Genomic DNA, 18,102 nt, shown 5'->3' with positions numbered 1-18,102 from the left:
AGGTAACATGCACATGTTCCCAAGGTTACAAAGTGGACACTGTCGGGGCTGCCATCACGGGTGTGCCCAGCAGGGGAGAAGCCGAGGCACAGAGCAGTGCAACATCATATTTTCTTTTTTTCTTTTTTTTTTTTGAAACGGAGTCTCTCTCTGTCTCCCAGGCTGGAGTGCAGTGGTGGGATCTCAGTTTACTGCAACCTCTGCCTCCCGGGTTCAAGCGATTCTCTTGCCTCAGCCTCTAGAGTAGCTGGGATTACCACACCCAGTTAATTTTTAAATTTTTAGTAGAGACAGGGTTTCACCATGTTGGTCAGGGTGGTCTTGAATGCCTGACCTCATGATCCTCCAGCCTCGGCCTCCCAAAGTGCTGGGATTACAGACGTGAGCCACTGTGCCCAGCCGACATCACATTTTCATTTGGAAATGGAAGCTGAGTGCCTGAACTCCCAGACCAACTTCTGCGCCACAAGCTACTGTCTCCAAATGAGGTGAGGCCTTGGACAGACAGGCCCAGCTCCCTCTTTGGTCATTTTGTTCTGCAGAGCCCAGCCTGCCTTCTCCTAGATCCTGAGGCTTCTCTTTCCTGCCCCCTCCTTTCTGCTGGCGCCTGCGTGGGAGGCTCTGGCTGCATGACAGGGGAGTCTGGCCTCAGAGCAAGGACTTGGAGGCATCCTTCTTCAACAAGCTTGGTAGCCCCACGTTGGGGGAGGCTGTAAATCCCCCGCCTCGCCCACGGGAAACAGCTGGGTCCCGGGCACATCCTGTGGACTTAACCCTTTCCAGAACTGCGGACTCCTCCCTAGGGCTGAGCTGGGAAGGGACGGGGTGAGAGGGCTTCAGGTCCAAGCAGAGCTTTTGCTGCTCTTGTGTGCGGTGCTGGCAAGAGACCCCACTATTGTTTATTGAGGGGACTTAAGCCTGCCTATCCTGCCAGTAGCCAGGAATGGCTGGGACTGGTTAACCCTTGGTGTGGCTGGCAGGACCAGGGCAGGAAGGGTGTGGCCTGGGGTGCATGAGCCTCCTCTTCCGTCATCGCCAGCATCCAAAAGGCCTTTGTTCAGAACCAGACTACACCGGGCTTTGGGATGAAGGCTGGACCCGCTGGAAAGAACTGTACACCAGCCCCAGGGCGGGGCTGCTGAAATCTACTGTTTAGTGAGCTCTCTCCTCCATAGACTGCAAGTGTCCAGGGAGCAGGGACCTTGGTTATCGTTGGCAGATAATAAATTGTTTATAAATGACCCAAGTGATGCTTCGACTTTCCAGCTTTCCAAAATCGTTTTTCTTCCCCTATCTCTTCTGACATGGGATCTCTGGGAATGTTGTAATAGTTTGAAGGGTGTGAAAATGCTTAGTAAAGTTAGGTCATTACACACCTAATAATAATAGAGATAATTGTCATCATAGTCTCCAAGAAGCTGGAAGAAGATACTTTTATCTCCAGGTGGGTGGGAAGGCCATCCATTAGTACTGATGATTGTAATAAAATCTCTGCTGTGTGGCCTGGTAATAAATTTTCATGAGGTTTTGGTGACCACAATCTTATTTGATCTTACTTGCCCCCTGGAGCAGAGATAATCCTTTCTCACTTTGTGGATAAGGAAATTAAGAATCAGAGAAGTTTAATATGTAACTGGCTCAAAATTGCAGATTGTGTAGTATGGGAGCTGGGATAAGAGCTCAGGTCTGTGGGACCTGAAAACCAGCCCTGGCACAGCCACAGGAGGACGCTGAAGGCATCTTGGAAGAAGTAGGACCAACAGGAGGAAAAGGGAACAAAAATGGGAATATGGGATCCAGAGCAAAGGCTTGGAAGTTTTACTGTTAAATCCGTGCGCAGGCACGGCGGCTCACTCCTGTGATCCCAGCACTTTTGGAGGCCGCGGTGGGCAGATCACTTGAGGCCGGGAGTTTGAGAGCAGCCTGTCCAACAAGGTGAAACCCCCTGTCTACTAACAGTACAGAAATTTGCCGAGCACTGTGGCGGGTGCCTGTAATCCCAACTACTCAGGAGGCTGAGGGACAAGAATCGCTTGAACTCCAGAGGCAGAGGTTACAGTGAGCCAAGATTGTGCCACTGCACTCCAGCCTGGGCGACAGAGCGAAACTCCATCTCAAAAAAAATAAAAAAAAAAATAATAAAATAAAGTAAATCCTTAACCTGAGTGATTTGGAATGGTAGCTGGTCAATACCAGCATTATGTTGAAAGTTAATTGTGGGCCAATACTGTTAGGTGCATTGCGTGATTTCGTATAGTTCATATAATAAAGGCAGCAAGGGAACAAGGATGGGATGGGGTTATCAAGATAGAAGATGGGAGCTGAGCTTTTTCAGGAGGGGCAAGGGCAGGAGGCAGGGTGCGGAGGCACCTTGATTAGCAATGGGACCCAGCAGGCTGGAAGGATACAGAGCAAATCCTGGCACATGTCTGGCCATTGTGGGGTGGGAGGAAGGTATCAATACCTACCGCTGTAGAAGATGGACTAGAGTGTGAGCCTGGTCCCTCTGGCCTGGCCCTGATGAACCATGATCTATTCCTCCCCCAGGCCACAACAGAAAGACAATAGTCCCAGCGAGCCTCCTTGGGACAGGACAGATCGTGCCAGGCTGCCCAGCAGGACAAGGGGCCCTTGTGCAGGCCTCAGCCTCAGATCCTGCTCCACCCTCCGTGCTTTGGGGGTGGTCGGAAGTTCAGATCCTGCGGTGGGAGGGAGGCTGAGAGTCTTTCTATAGGGCCAGTGCTGGGGCCAGGGTCACCCAGAGGTCTCCAGGGAGCCAGGGGTGGGGCTGGGTGGCAAGTTTTGGGTTTCTGGAGTCTGGGGGATGCAGGAGATTGGCTGCTCTGGTGGCTTCTGGTGGAGCTTGAGGAGTGGCCTTCTCCGAACAGAAGTTTCCAGACCTTTCTCATTCGATCCTCACAACCCTGTGGGGTATAAATGCAAAAGATGATTACCCCCCTTCTACAGATGAGAAAATGGAGGTTCAAACAGAAGGAAGGCTTTACCTGAGGCCACCCAGGGAGTAAGAGGAAGCGCCAGCATTCACAGCAGCTCTGGGAGTGGGGATGGAGCATGTGTGGTGAATTTACTCAAGAGGCCAGAAAGCCATCTGAAAGCATGGGTGCCAGGGTCCTATTTGCAGTGAAGGTCAGGGTCCTCTCATCACTCCACCTGTTCCGTCCCTCCCCACCGCCTCCCCCCCCAATACCAGGGTCGGCTCCTGGAAGCCCAGCCAAGCCTGCAACATTCCAGGGAAGGGAGGTGTGGCTCAGGCTGGAAGCTGGGTCAGGGGGCACAGCGGCCCAGCCAGACTGCCCAAATCCACTCAGCTTTTCCTTGAAATTCCACACACCCTGGGCGTTTGGCAGGAGCCTGGAATGCGCTTCATCTGAACAATTTGTCTTTCATGGTGCATTTGCATCAATCACCCCATTGTTGTTTTGCCTTTTCCTGGACCACTCTGGCGCGCCGTGTGTGTGCTGGGAGCTGCCGGATATGAGGTGTGGGGAGGGTGGGGGCGCCCCCTGGTGGCCCAACCTGCACTCTCCCACCCAGATGTCTGCCTGAGCTACTTAAGAAGTCAGATTCATTTCTCACGATGACTCACCCCGACCCCAGCTTCCCACTCCCCATCCTGTTCCCAGGATCCCTGGGTGGAGTGGGAGAGAAAGATTATGAGAAGCAAAATAGCATAACACAGGCAGGTCAGGCACTTCATGAAAGGGAGGGTCGCTTTGTGACCAAAAAAACCATCCATGGATCCAGGACTTGGGATCAGCCCCCACACTGCCCCAACAACTGTGTAGAGGTGATTCAGCAACCCCTCTGGGCCTCGGCATTATTTGTAAAATAGAAGCAATAGTGTGCAATGGTGCTAAACTCCTGGGCGTGGTCCATCTACGGGGTTTGAATCCTGGCTCTCCCATTTGCTGGCGGGGTGCAAGATGTTTACCTTGAGAAGCCTGTTTCTTGTTCTTTAGAATTGTGAGAGCAACACAGTTGGTCCCGTTATTTGTGGCTTCCATATTTGCAAATGAGTGTACCTGCTAAATCGTATTGGTAGCCCCCAAATCAGTACTTGAGGAGCCCTGATTGCTGGCAGCTGTACAGAATGTCATTTTGAGTCAAATAAGGTGACACGTTGGCTTCTCATTTCAGTTCTCATCTGTAAGCAAGAGTCTTTTTCTTGGTCTGTTTAGTGCCATGGTGTTTTTGCATATCCTTGCTTTTTGTTGGTGACTTTACGGTTCAAAATTGCCACCAAGCATAGCACTTAAGTGCTATCTGCCGTTCCTTAGTGCAAGAAGGATGTGATGTACCTTATGGAGAAAATACGTGTTAGACAAGCTTTGTGCGGTTATGAGTTACCGCGCTGTTGGCTCTGAGTTCAATGTTAATGAACAACAATAAACATTAAATGTAACGCCTTTTATTGTTATTTTTTTGAGAGAGAGTCTTACTCTGGTCACCCAGGCTGGAGTGAGGTAGTACCATCACTTCTCACTGCAGCCTTGACCTGTCAGGCTCAAGAGATCGTCCCACTTCAAGCTCTTCAGTAGCTAGGACCACAGATGCTCACCACCACGCCTGGCTATAGTGGAGATGAGGTCTTTCTGTGTTGCCCAGGCTGGTCTCAAACTCCTGAGCTCAAGGGATCCTTCTGTCTCCCCTTGGCCTTTTGAAGTACACCATGCCTCAATAAGGTGTCTTTAAACAGAAACACACATCATACAAGGTTATAAATTGATTTTATTTATTTATTTATTTTTAACTTATTTTATTTTTTTGAGACAGAGTCTTACTCTGCTGCCCAGGCTAGAATGCAGTGGCACGATCTTGGCTCACTGCAACCTCTGCCTCCCGGGTTCAACCAATTCTCGTGCCTTAGCCTCCCAAGTAGCTGGGATTACAAGCATGTGCCACCACACCTGGGTAATTTTTGTATTTTTTAGTAGAGACAGGGTTTCGCTGTGTTGGCCAGGCGGGTCTCGAACTCCTGACCTTAAATAATCTGCCTGCCTCGGCCTCCCAAAATGCTGGGATTACAGGCGTGAGCCATGGTGCCCAACTACAAACTGATTTTTAAAATTGATAAAAAAACATTGTGACCACAGCTTGCAAGGACATAATTCCAGGAGCAATTGGTCAGTATTTGCTAATTCAGGGTTCCCAGAGACTTTCTACAATGTAACTACCCAAATAGCAAGAATCTACTGTACTTAGAGCTTTTCTCCAAGGCTTGAATATGTCAAGTGCGACATTGTAGCAATCGCAGTTATTACTGTTCCTTGGTGTATAAGCTCCTGTGTGGATTCTCCTGAAGCCTCTAAGCTTCATGTGGGGGCAGCTGCCTGAAGGTGGGATCATACCATGAGTAAAACATCACCGGCCTCGGCTTCGCCGCTCATGCCTGAAACTTCTACCATGAATATACTTCATTCCTTCGTTGCATGAAAAGGCCAACGTTGCTCTTGATGACTCAGGGCTCTCTTCAGTGACGTTACCTCATTTGGCCTTCACAACAATCTCGATGATAGTGCCATTGTTTCCCATTTTATAGATGAGTCTGAAGTTCATAGAGAATGTCCGACCTACCCTCTGCGGGAAGACTGAGCTCGTTCGGAAAAAACCGGACCGCAGGCTAGAGGAAATTCCTTAAGTTCAGGCTTTATTGAGAGGAAAGAGCCTCCGGGCGGACCAGCCGGGAGGAAGAGGAGAATGGCCGCGCCGCTCAGAGGGGCAGGGTTATTTATAGGGGGCTGAAGGGCTGGGGGTGGGGAAGCCAAAAGCCGAGGTGGTGGGCAACTGTTGGTCAGTTTGAACTGCTGGGCGGGAAGCTGGGCAGCGGGAAGCTGGGCAGCATGAGGGCTAGGGCCGGTATCGGTATGTAAAGTGAGAGATAAGGGAGCCTCTTTGTGGGGGAGGGAAAGAGAGAGAGAGCTTTTGCGGTAGGGGCAGAGTTTTCCAAACAGAGAATAAATAAGCTGACCGAGTTCACCTGGTCTGCTGATAGCTGTATTAGTGCATTCTCGCGCGGTTACAAAAAAATACCTGTGAGAAATATTCTCACACTGTTGTAAAGAGGTTTGATTGGCTCATGGTTCCACGGGGTGTACAGGAAGCATGGCAGCATCTGTTTCTGGGGAGGCCTCAGGGAGCTTTTACTCATGGCAGAAGTCAAAGCCGGAGCAGGCATCATACATGACACGAGCAGGAGGAAGAAAGAGAGAGAGAAGAGGTGCTACACATTTTTTTTTTTTTTTTTTGAGATGGAGTCTCCCTCTGTCACCTAGGCTGGAGCGCAATGGTGTGGTCTCAGCTCACTGCAACCTCTGTCTCCTGGGTTCAGTTCTCCTGTTTCAGCCTCCCAGGTAGCTGGGACTACAGGTGCCCATAACCACATCCGGCTAATTTTTGTATTTTTAGTAGAGATGGGTTATCACTACGTTGGCCAGGCTTGTCAAGAACTGCTGACCTCCCAAATGTGTGATTCGCCTGCCTTGACCTCCCAAAATGCTGGGATTACAGGCGTGAGCCGCTGCGCCTGGCAGGTGCTACACACTTTTAAACAACCAGATCTTGCAATAACTCACTCACTCACTATCAGGAGGATAGTACCAAGGAGATGGTGCTAAACCATTCATGAGAAATCCACCCACATGATCCAGCCACCTCCCACCAGGTCCCTCCTCCAACACTGAAGATCACAATTTAACATGAGATTTGGGCAGAGACACACATCCAAACCATATTAGCGGCACAGTCAGAAAGCTTCAAGCTCCACTGTCTTTCTACCACCAGACTCTTTTCTGGTAAAATATAAATGCTCCGGGGGAGGTAAAAGCCAGGTCTTGTTATTTACACTTTAGTGTGAATGAGTGCATTGAGATCCCCAAGGAAATTGACTGAGATCAGGTGGGCAATAAATATCTGATAAATACGCCTCTGCCTCTACCCTGGGCCAGGGATCCCTGCGGCTTATCTGAATCACCCTGACTCCTCCTACCTCCCTTTCTGCCTACAGTCCCTGCCCCACTATCAACACAGTTACCTTTCTAAAACTCAGGTTTGATTATCTTGCATGCCCTAAAATGAATCAGAGAATGCCTTTGCCCGTAGGGTGGGTCCACATCACTTAGCCAGGATTCAAAGCCTTTCCGATGACGTGAGCTTTCCTCTTTTCCCTCCCTTCCTACCAGCTCCCTAAGTTCTGGCCCCAAAGAGAGGTTGCAGGGTCCTACGATGCCTCCGCTTTTTTCCCTTCGGACTTTGGCTTGCAGAGCTCCCTCTGCCTTTGTCTGCTATCTTAGTTAGCTGGGGCTGATAGAACAGAACACCACAGACCGGTGGCTTAAACAACAATTTATTTCTCACAGTTCTGGAGTCTGGGAAGTCCAAGCTCAAGGTGCCGGCAGATCCTTTGTCTGCTGCGGGGTCTCTCCCTTATTTGCAGATGGCTGTCTTCTTGTATCCTCCCATAATCAAGAGAAAAACAATCTGTCTTACGTTTCTCCTCAAAAGGACACTAATTCCATTCATGAGGGCTCTACCTTCATGACCTCATCACCTCCCAAAGGCCCCACCTCCTAACGCCATCACATTGCAGGTGAGGATTTCAACATATGAACTTTAGAGGGAGGCCGGGCCTGGGGCTCACGTCTGTAATCCCAGCTACTCGGGAGGCTGAGGCAGGAGAATCGCTTGAACCCTGGAGGTGGAGGTTGCAGGGAGTCGAGTTTGCACCATTGGCTCCCGGCCTGGGTGACAAGAGCAAAACTCCGTCTCAAACAAAACAAAGCAAACAAACAAGCTGTAGAGGGTCACAAACATTCAGTCCATAGCACACGCCTGTCCTCACACCCTCCTCAGGTCTGCCTGTTCAAATCCAACCCATCCTTCTCGGAGCCTGCTCCATGGTGAGACCCAGCAGCCTCTTGAGTCTGTCCCTTCTTGTCCTCCTGCCCCTTCCCCTCTCTCAGGCTTCAGAGGCCTTTTCAAGGTCACCCGCTGGACTCCCTAACCCCCAAAAACCACCAAGTCCTTTCCTGACCCTGAGGGTCTCTGTGGAACTCGGCCCTGCCTGCCTCAGCCTACCCTCCGGTGGGCTCTGGGCAGGGTTTGCAGGGGCAGAGCTGGGAGAGAGGCTTCCAGGAACAGGAAGCAGGGAGGAGAACGGCTGGGAAAGCTGCTGCGGTGTGAGATCCAGAGGCGGAGAGGAGGCTGGCCGTCATGAATGTAACTGCCTCTTTGACTTTTCTGTCAGAAGGGGAACGGGACTTCAGTTAAGATTTAAATGGGTTTAAGTTGTTTCTGGTTTCCAGACATAATTTTATGTGCATCCCTGACCCAGAGGAGCCCAAGACAGGCATGGGTGAGCGTGCTTCCCCATCCTCACCCCACCCCATCTGGCCCCCACTTTCCTTGCATTTTAGCAAACACCCCTACCTTTTCCTTCCCTGAGACAGCCAAGGATTGGCTGTGCTTAACCTCCTGATTCCATACAAACTCCCAGCTTCTCTATGTATACCTCCCGTCCCTCCTGCCTCAGGGATTATGTTCCTTTCCTGTTGAAGCCAATCTGGCCACTGGTACTCTTTTCTTTTCTCCTTTCTCTTTCAATGTTTTTTTTTTTTTTATTATGGCAGATATGCTTAACCAAATTCACCATATTAACTGTGTTTTCTTCCCTTTTTTTTTTTTTTAAATTCAGTCCCCTTAGAGACTGTCAAAAATTGCCAATGCCAACTATATTTCAAGTCATCATGGCGGGGTATTGGGAAAAGTTTTCAATTAGCAATAATCGAGCCTCGGATAAACCTCATTGGCCACGATGCTGCCACTGCGCAAAGCTCATATTAACCATGTTTAAGAGTAGACTCCGGTGGCATTAACTACGGCCACACTGTTGTGCAGCCATCACCACTGTCCATCCACAGAGCTCTTTTCATCTTGCAAAGTCGAAACTCTGTACCCATGAAACAACAACTCCCCATGCCCCTCCCCCAGCCTGGGCAACCACCATTCTACTTTCTGCCTCCCGAAGTTGACCACTCTAGGAATCTCCTGTAGGTAGATCATAGAGCATTTCTCTCTCTCTCTTTTTTTTTTTTTTGAGACTGAGTCTCACCTGATTACCCAGGCTGGAGTACAGTGACATGATCTTGGTCTACTGCAACCTCTGCCTCCTGGGTTCAAGTGATTCTCCTGCCTCAGCCTCCCGGGTAGCTGAGATGACAGGCATGTGCTATCACGCCTGGCTAGTTTTTGTCTGTTTGTTTTTGTATTTTTAGTAGAGACACGGTTTCACCATGTAGTCAGGCTGGTCTCGAACTCTTGGCCTCAAGTGATCGGCCAGTCTCAGCCTCTCAAAGTGCTGGGATTATCGGCATGAGCCACCACACCCAGCCAGCATTTGTCTTTTTGTTACTGATTTACTTCACTTAGCATAATGTTCTCAAGGTTTACCTGTGTTGTAGCATGTGTGAGAATTTCTTTCCTTTTCAAAGCTGAATAATATTCACACATACAGTGGTATGTCTATATCACATGTATATATCACATTTTGTTTAGCCACTAATTTTTTGGTTTTAGACAGCGTCTGCTTCTGTTGCCCAGGTGTACAGGTATTCCATTGTATGTATACATCACATTTTGCTTATACATTCATTCGTTGTTTTAGACAAGGTCTCACTCACTCTGTGGCCTAGGCTGGAGTGCAGTGGCACAGTCATGGCTCACTGCAGCCTCAATCTCTCAGGCTCAAACGATCCTCCTGCCTCTGCCTCCCTACTTCAGTAGTCCCAGCTACTTGGGAGGCTGAGGCAAGAGCCCCCATGCCTGGCTAATTATTTATTTATTGTAGATGTGGGACCTCACTATGATGCCCAAGTTGGTCTCGAACTGCTGGGCTCAAGTGATCTTTCCACTATGGCCTCCCAAACGCTGGGATTACAGGTGTGAGCCACCACACCAAGCCTCCATTCTTTTGTTGATGGACACTTGGGTTGCTTCTACCTTTTGGGTATTGTGAATAACGCTGCCATGAACACAGGTGTACAAACATCTCTTCAAGATTCCTGCTTTCAATTCTTACAGCCAGGAGTGGAACTGCTGGATCACATGGTAATTCTATTTTTAATATTTGAGGAGCTGCCATGCTGTTTATCACAGTGGCTTGCCACTTCCTGTTGCCATCAACAGTGCACAGGTGTTCCACTCTCTCTCCATCCTCACCAACACTTGTCACTTCCCGTGTGTTTGATGGGAACCATCCTAATAAATGCGAGGTGGTGTGTGGTTTCGGTCTGCATTTCCCGTAACAATTAGTGAAGTTGAGCATGTTTTCACGTGCTTATTGGCAGTTCATATATATTCTCCGGGAAAATATCTATTCAAGTCCTTTGACTTTTCTTTTTTTCGAGACAGAGTTTGCTCTTGTTGCCCAGACTGGAGTGCAATGACACAATCTGGGGCTCATTGCAATCTCCGCCTCCTGGTTCAAGCAATTCTCCTGCCTCAGCCTCTCCAGTAACTGGGATTACAGGCATGTGCCACCATGCCTGGCTAATCTTGTATTTTTAGTAGAGATGAGGTTTCTCCTACTAAAGGTCAGGCTGGTCTTGAACTCCTGACCTCAGGTGATCCACCCACCTCGGCCTCCCAAAGTGCTGGGATTACAGGAGTGAGCCACCTCGCCCGGCCTCTTTTGACCTTTTTTTTTTTTTTTTTTTTTTTTTTAATATGGAGTCTTGCTCTGTCACCCAAGCTGGAGTGCAGTGGCATGAACTCAGCTCACTGCAACCTCCGCCTCCCAGGTTCTAGTAATTTTCCTGCCTCAGCCTCCCGAGTAGATGAGATTACAGGCACACACCACCAAGCCCAGCTAATTTTTTGTATTTTGGTAGAGACAGGGTTTCACAGTGTTGCCCAGGCTGGTCTCCAGCTCCTGAGCTCAGGCAATCCACTACCACGGCCTCCCAAAGTCTTTGACCGTTTTTCAATCTGGTTGGTTGTTTTCTGTTGTAGAAGTGTAGTTCTTTCTATGTTCTGGATATTAATATCTTATCAGATATATGATTGGCAGATATTTTGCCCCATTCAGCGGGTTGCCTTTTCACTCTGTTGGTAGTGTCTTTGAATGCACAAAAGTTTTAAATTTTTATGAAGTCCAATTTGTCTATTTTTACTTTCAATGCCTGTCTTTGGTGTCGTATCCAAGAAGTCATTGCCAAATCCAATGTCGTGAACTTTAGCCCTATGTTTTCTTCTAAGTGTTTTATAGTGTTTACATTTGGGTCTTTGGTCCATTGTGAGTTAATTTTGCATATTAGGTAAGGGTCCAACTTCATTCTTTTTCATGTGGATATCCACTTTCCCAGCACCATTTGTTGAAATGACTATCCTTTCCCCACTGAAGGGTCCTGGCATCCTTGTCTAAAATCATTTGACCATATATATGAGAGTTTGTTTCTGACTCTCTAATCTATTCCATTGGTCTATATGTCTGTCTTTATGTCAGAACCACACTGTTTTGATGACTGTAGCTTTGTAGTAAGTTTTGAAATCAGAAATTGTGAGATCTCCAGCTTTGCTGTTCTTTTCAAACATTGCTTTGGGTTTTAGGGTCCTTTGAGGTGCCATGTAAATTTTAGGATAAAATTTCTATTTTTGAAGAAGATGTTGGGAGGCACCGATACTTTCCACTGCCCTTCTCCACTGAGTTTCCTTCTGTCCTCTGTTCCTGTTAGCTCGTTCTCCACAGGTGCCTTCTCCTTGCTATAAACATGCTCACTTCACTTTGTCATCCTAACAATGATTCCTTTGACCCTGTGTCCACCTCAGATATTTGTTTTATTTATTTTTACATATTTTAAAATCCAACCTCCTTGAAAAAGAAGCTCACTCTCTCACTTCCTCACATATGCCCACATGCTGCTTTTTACTAGCCAATTATTATTTTTATGAAGATAATGAATGGTCACAGCTTAGAAAGACAATAAAGTACCAGATTTCCAGCAGTTTCCTGTGTTTCACTCTCCCTAAAGGCAACCACTTTTTTTTTGAGACAGAATCTTGCTCCTGTAGCCCAGGCTGGAGAGCAATGGTACAATCTTGGCTCACTGCAACCTCCGCCTCCTGGGTTCAAGTGATTCTCCTGCCTCAGACTCCTGAGTAGCTGGGATTATAGGCATGCACCACCATGCCCAGCTAGTTTTTATATTTTTAGTAGAGACAGGGTTTCACCATGTTGGTTAGGCTGGTCTTGAACTCCCAGCCTCAGGTGATCCTCCTGCCTTGGGCTCCCAAAGTGCTGGGATTACAGGCGTGAGCCACCCGCCTGGCTGGCAACCACTTTTAAGTCGTAATTTTTCTGATATTCGACTGCGTACTTCCAACAACAGCTTGATAGTGCTCTTTGCAGAGTTTTCAGTTTAAATACTAGCTAGGCCAGACACAGTGGCTAATGTCTGTAATCCCAGCACTTTTGGGGGCTGAGGCGGGTGGATCATCTGAGTCAAGGAGTTCGAGACCAGCCTGGACAACATGGTGAAATTCTGTCTTTACTGAAAATACAAAAATTAGCCAGGCATGGTGGCAGGTGCCTGCAGTCTCAGCTACTCGGGAGGCTGAGGCAGGAGAATCACTTGAATCCGGGAGTCAGAGGTTGCAGTGAGCTGGGATCTCACAACACTGCAGCCTAGGCGACCGAGTGAAACTCAACCTCAAAAATAAATAAATAAATTTAAAAAAATACTATCTAAACTGACTTCTTGTGACAGAAGGCAAGAACAGTGTTATAGCAAACCTCACCCCCAGCCCCCATGCAAACCCATCGCCCATCCTCTCAATACATTTAGTTTCATCTCAAGTTTTGGTTAAGTGAAAAGTAGCGGCCGGGTGCAGTGGCTCACGCCTGTAATCCCAGCTACTCGGGAGGCTGAGGCAGGCAGAGCACAAGGTCAGGGGATGGAGACCGTCCTGGCCAACACGGTAAAAACCCATCTCTACTAAAAATACAAAAATTTAGCTGGATGTGGTGGCACTCGCCTGTATTCCCACCTACTTGGGAGGCTGAGGCAGGGGAATCCCTTGAACCCGGAAGATGGAGGTTGCAGCAAGCCGAGATAGCACCACTGTACTCCAGCCTGGGTGACAGAGCGAGACTCTGTCTCAAAAAAAAAAAAAAAAAAGTTACATAACTTTGATTAAATTTTTTACCTCCCATGCAGTATGTTATGATCAACATTCCCTTTGTGTATGACTTTTGGTTTTCTCTGAAGTTAAGCTTTGCCGTGTTTTTATTTGCTTAGTTGTCTATGTATTCAGGACTAAATTGGCCTCTTTTTCCTGATGGCCTAGAGGGCTCAGTATATCCCAACCTGTGAGGAAGTTATGAGCATTCTTATCTCTTCTCCTTTCTTTTTTCTCCTCCATACGCCTTGTCCCTAGTCTCCCACTCTAATCTGTGCTAGCTGCTTACTGGGCCTCCTACACAACCCTTAGTGATGCTGGAGCTTCCCTCCCCATTGTCCTGGGAATTCCCTTTGCCTCCTACCTACAGGATCCCAAATTCCCTGAACCCCATGCCTGCCTTTTGGTGATTTACCCCTTTATTTTGGTAAAACCCAATCTCTAGTAGCTTTGTGAGAAAAGAGGCAAGAGAATTTAGAAACTTTGCATGTTTGAAAATACCTTTTGTCTTTTTCTTTTTCTTTTTTTTTTGAGACTGAGTCTAGCCCTTTTGCCCAGGCTGGAGTGCAGTGGCACGATCTCAGCTCACTGAAACCTCCACTTCCTGGGTTCAAATGATTCTTCTGCCTCAGCCTCCTGAGTAGCTGGGATTACAGGCATGTGCCACGATGCCTGGCTAATTTTTGTATTTTTAGTAGAGATGGGGGTTTTACCATGTTGGCCACGCTGGTCTCGAACTCCTGAGCTCAAGTGATCTGCTTACCTCGCCCTCTCAAAGTGCTGTGATTACAAGTGTGAGCCACCAATCCCTGCTGGAAAATATTTTTCTTCTACCTTGACAGTTAATTGATAGTTTAGTCGAACATACATAGAATTCTAGTTGAAAATTATTTTCTCTTATAATTTTTGGGCAGGGTGCGGTGGCTCATGCCTATAATCCCAGCACTTCGGGACGCCAAGGTGGGCATACTTGAGTCTCGAACTTAAGGTCAGGAGTTCGAGACCAGACTAGCCAGCATGGTGAAATCCCCTTTCTACTAAAAATACAAAAAATGAGCTGGGCATGTTGGCATACACCAGTAATCCTTCCTACTCCAGAAGCTGAGGCAAGAGAATCGCTTGAACTTGGGAGGTGGAGGGTGTAGTGAGCCGAGGTTGTTCCAGGGCACTCCAGCCTGGGTGACAGAGTGAGGCTGTCTCAAAAAAAAAAAAAAAAAAATTTTATAGAGTTTTTTTTTTTTTTTTTTGAGACGGAGTTTCTCTCTTGTTACCCAGGCTGGAGTGCAATGGCACAATCTTGGCTCACCGCAACCTCCGCCTCCTGGGTTCAGGCAATTCTCCTGCCTCAGCCTCCTGAGTAGCTGGGATTACAGGCACGTGCCACCATGCCCAGCTAATTTTTTGTATTTTTAGTAGAGATGGGGTTTCACCATGTTGACCAGGATGGTCTCAATATCTTGACCTTGTGATCCACCCGCCTTGGCCTCCCAAAGTGCTGGGATTACAGGCTTGAGCCACCGGAGATTTTTCTATTGTATTCTAGTTTCCTGTGTTGCTCTTCAGAAGGCTCAAACTGTCCAACTTGGAATCTTTTGTGCGTGACCCACACACACAAAAACTTCTCTTTGGAAGTTTCAAATGTCTTCTCTGTCTCCTGTGCCCCAGGTCTTGGTGGTTAATAGAGATGGGACTTGGTGAGCCCTGGCCCCTGCAGCGCTGTGAGTTTCATTTCTTTGGTGACTATCTCCATTTCCGGCTCTTTGTTCTCTTTTTCTGGAGCTCCACGTAGTAAAATATTGGACTTCCTGGATGATCCTTGATTTGATTATCTTTCTTGATCTATTTTCCGTCCTTTTTTTGTGCCTCTGGAATCTTTCTTCAACTTTATTTTCTAGCCCTTCTCATGCACATTCTATGGTTGTTTTCACAGTCCTATTAAGAGTTCCTTTTGTTTCCTGAATGTCCTTTTTTCCTTTTTCGTATGGACTCTCTTCCCATTTCTTGGATGTGATATTATCTCTCTGTCTTTGGAAATATTGATCAGAGCTTTTTGATGCTTCGTTTGTTCTTTGCATTGTGTTTTGTTAACCAACAAGTATCTGAGACAGATCTCAACTGATTTAGAAGTTTATTTCGCCAAGGTTGAGGATGCACCTGGGAAAAAGAAACACAAGCCACGGTGGGATCTGAGGCCCATGCTTTTTCCAGAGACGGTTTTGAGGACTTTAACATTATATCAATTATTTATGTCATTAACAATATCGCATTAATTATGTTAATAGTCCCTTCAGGACTCTGCCTCCCCTTTACTTCTGTGCCATCAGGCTAGTCTTATTCTAGCCCTGTCTCTTTTTCTCTCCTCTTCTGAGTATCTTCCTCTGCCTCTCTTTAAAACATGTCCAAGGCCGGGCACAGTGGCTCACGCCTGTAATCCCAGCACCTCAAGAGGCCAAAAGGGGTGAATCAACTGAGGTCAGGAGTTTGAGACCAGCCTGCCAACATGGTGAAACCCTGTCTCTACCAAAAATACAAAAATTAGCTGAGCATGGTGGTGCGTGCCTGTAGTCCTAGCTACTCAGGAGGCTGAGGCAGGAGAATTGCTTGAATCCGGGAGGCAGGGTTGCAGTGAGCTGAGACTGCACCACTACACTCCAGCCTGGGTGACAGAGCAAGACTTCGTCTCAAACAAAACTAAAAAGAACATGTCCATGTCCCTTGGGGCTTATTCGCAAACTTCTTCTCTTCCATAGCAAGAGTAACTTGCTAGAGTTCCCCACACAGTTTCCTATGCCACTGTGCCTTGGCCAGGCTGTTCCTTGGGTCTGTAGAGCCCTTTGTCCTTGCTTGCCTGATGAACTCCTATACAAACCCAGCTCAGGGCTTATGCCCTCTGCAAAGCTTCTCTTGAGTCTCCTCTGAGAGAATTCATCACTACCTTCTCAGTATGACAGCAAAACACATGTTATTGCATGTATTACAAATGTTTGCCGAGTTTTTATACATTCATGTGGCCAAGAACGCAGGAAAAGCAGGTTTCCCTTCTGTCCGGATTCAGACTGAGTAACAAAAAGTTCACATTTATCAAGGTAGGTGGAGAGGATAAGAGGCAGGTTATAGCGAGAGTGTATTTCGCTCCAGGCTGAACGTCTTGAATTATTTTGAGGTGGCTGCCCCTGGAGGTGGGAGTGAATATTGTTTTGTTACAGGCTATGAGATTCTTGGCTCTCTGGACTCCACAAAGCACCCTGGGAACCTCAATATCCTTCAATAGTGGCAATGGGAATTGTCCTCATACCTGGGTCTCCTGAGGCATCAGGACCGTCCACTCACTCCCTGCTCCACACCTCCCTTTAGGGTCAGCAGCCTTCTCTCAAAGCTCTTTCCTGGCTTCTCAGCGTCTCCGCTGGCCACGCCCAGAGAGGAGCAGCAGGGGCTACTGCAGCCGGTGTCTCTTCCTGGGATGAAGTGTCATCAAGTCTTTAGAGACACTTGTGCACACACTGCTGGTCAGGCATCCTTCCCATGTGCGTCCTTGAATGGGTTCCAGAGGGTCTCTGAGCCCCCTGGAATTGGTGTGTGACAGCTTTTGGCTTTTCAAAATGATATATGTGAATGCCTTTGGTTTGCGAAAGTTTTCATAGGAAGCTTGAGCCCTCTCCCACGCCGTCTCCTTAAAAGTTAAGACCCACAGACCACTTAGATTCTCAAGGGAATTCTGGGACTACAGCGAGACCTCACTTTAAGAAAGATAGTCGTGTCCAAAGCAGCTAGGTTGGGGTTACAGTAGCTGCATTGCAAGACGCTTCAGATGAACTGTATTTGTTGCTCTCCAAGCTTTAGCCCAGGAATCGACCCAGATCACCTAGCTGTGAACAAACATGCAGGGAAGGTTCAGGGAGGGGTGAGTAAGAGGCTGGGACTGGAAACACTTTTGATTGTTTATCGTGTGGGTGGAGGGAGAGAGGAGGGTGGAATGGGGAAGAGGGACATTCACATACCATCAGCCACTCTGAAAGTTTCTCATCCAAGTGATCTCAGGCATATGGTCGGTCACAAACAGGTTGCCCGCTAATTCTTTCTCTCTCTCTCCTTCTCTCTCTGTCTCTCTCTAAACACACACACACACACACACACACACACACACACACCCACACACACACTGGATGCTCACCAATGCTCCCTCTGGTGGCAAGAAGAAGAACTTTATCTCTTTATTCCAGGAATAGAAATTCAGCCAATCAATGCCAGGGTTTTCTCACATAACCCACACAGAGGGCTGAAACAAAACTCACAGTTTTATAATGACACTGTTTCATGCAGTGCCTTAAGGACATTTTATTAAACCACAAAATACCTGGAGCTCACTAGTAATGGCTCATCTTACACGCAATAACTTGTATATTAAAAATTTCTTGGGTGGCGAACGGCGGCTCACGCCTCTAATCCCAGGACTTTGGGAGGGCGAGGCAGATGGATCATCTGAGGTCAAGAGTTCGAGACCAGCCTGACCAACACAGTGAAACCCCATCTCTACTAAAAATACAAAAATTAGCCAGGCATGGTGGCATGCGCCTGTTGTCCCAACTACTCGGGAAGCTGAAGCAGAAGAATTACTTGAACCTGGGAGGCAGAGGTTGCAGTGAGCCAAGACCGAGCCACTGCACTCCAGCCTGGGTGACAGAGAGAGATTCGGTCTCAAAAAAAAAAAAAAAAAAAATTCTTAGTTGAATCCTGTTACTGGCTGCCATTGGACATAATTATAAAAATCATACTTTATTTTTTCTTGATTATTTCATCTTTTGTGTTATTTTGTAGATGCGAATCAGGATAATAACAATAATAACCTACTAATAGTATGGAATGTTGGCTCTCAAACGAATACTAAAGGGTGTAAAGTCAAGGCAAGGTAGC

General features: G+C 47.6%; 1 protein-coding gene and 1 non-coding gene across 5 annotated transcripts in view; one reads left to right on the top strand and one right to left on the bottom strand.

Moving 5' to 3' along the window:
• The window catches only part of TNNI1 (troponin I1, slow skeletal type), a 78,719-nt gene that overhangs the window by 34,058 nt on the left and 26,559 nt on the right, over positions 1 to 18,102 (top strand). The window lies entirely within an intron of this gene.
• Positions 8,711 to 8,851, bottom strand: LOC118149647 (U4 spliceosomal RNA). Its single transcript, XR_004737204.1, has one exon. It is a non-coding gene; the product is annotated as a U4 spliceosomal RNA (small nuclear RNA).

This window comes from Callithrix jacchus, chromosome 19 (assembly GCF_049354715.1).
Source record: "Callithrix jacchus isolate 240 chromosome 19, calJac240_pri, whole genome shotgun sequence".
Taxonomy (NCBI): domain Eukaryota; kingdom Metazoa; phylum Chordata; class Mammalia; order Primates; family Cebidae; genus Callithrix; species Callithrix jacchus.
This window is presented reverse-complemented; position numbering and strand designations above follow the sequence as displayed.